The sequence below is a fragment of the Dipodomys ordii genome, unplaced genomic scaffold (genome assembly GCF_000151885.1).
Source record: "Dipodomys ordii isolate 6190 unplaced genomic scaffold, Dord_2.0 Scaffold245, whole genome shotgun sequence".
Taxonomy (NCBI): domain Eukaryota; kingdom Metazoa; phylum Chordata; class Mammalia; order Rodentia; family Heteromyidae; genus Dipodomys; species Dipodomys ordii.
In genome coordinates, this window is record NW_012267461.1 from 1,117,826 (window position 1) to 1,118,523 (window position 698).

A 698-nucleotide genomic window follows, 5' to 3' on the forward strand; every position below is an offset into this window, starting at 1 on the left:
CTGTAGTTCCTTCATCAGTGCCATCACCTTGAATTCCTGGTTGAGAGAAAGGACACAGTGGTGATGGACCTGGACCAGGGCAAGGTAGGCCAGGCGGCTTACTTCGGGTCTTCACTTGGCTTCACTCTTGTCTCTCCCCAACACACTTGCCTTTCTCTACTGAGGTCCAGTGCCCAACCCCAGCAAGCTGTCCTAGATCCCCAGCTCAAGGCCCCATCTCCTGACCTCTGCAGGACAAGTGATGTGACCATCCACATCAGAGGGAAGAAAGGACCTAAGGGACCCGCACAGCTGGCTGCCTGCAGAGGAAGGTGTCATTTTCTCACCTCTCTTCGTCTTTTTATGTTCAGCCAAGAGCCCTGCAAAGCAAAGACTATGTGCTAAGAAAATGCTGTTTCCACTTGGCGCCCTACCAAGTCCTTCGAGCAGAGGGCAGGCTGGTGCACAGCTGGACTAGGATTGCTCTCAGTCTAGGGCAGGGAGGCCTAGGTCCTGAGGACAGGGAGCTCTCTGCTCAACTCTCTGTGGACATGGCAGAGACTTGAGGCTTCCAGTGACAAGGCCATGCTATTCCCACATGCTATGTCAGCTTGAGCACCTGCTGTCACACTGCCACCCTTGCTCACCACCCTCTGAGGGATGGCCCCATGTCGTCAGCAGCACTGAGGTCTGAGGGCATAGGGCATCACAAGTAGGAT

General features: G+C 54.9%; 1 protein-coding gene across 1 annotated transcript in view; it reads right to left on the reverse strand.

The window, feature by feature from the left end:
• Nucleotides 1-353, reverse strand: part of LOC106000827 (ral guanine nucleotide dissociation stimulator-like) — an 11,696-nt gene extending 11,343 nt beyond the window's left edge. Inside the window, exon 1 of the mRNA XM_013036062.1 lies at nt 327-353. The gene's annotated coding sequence lies outside the window, so the exon portion shown is untranslated. The remainder of the gene's footprint in view (nt 1-326) is intronic.
• Nucleotides 354-698: the final 345 nt, after the last annotated feature.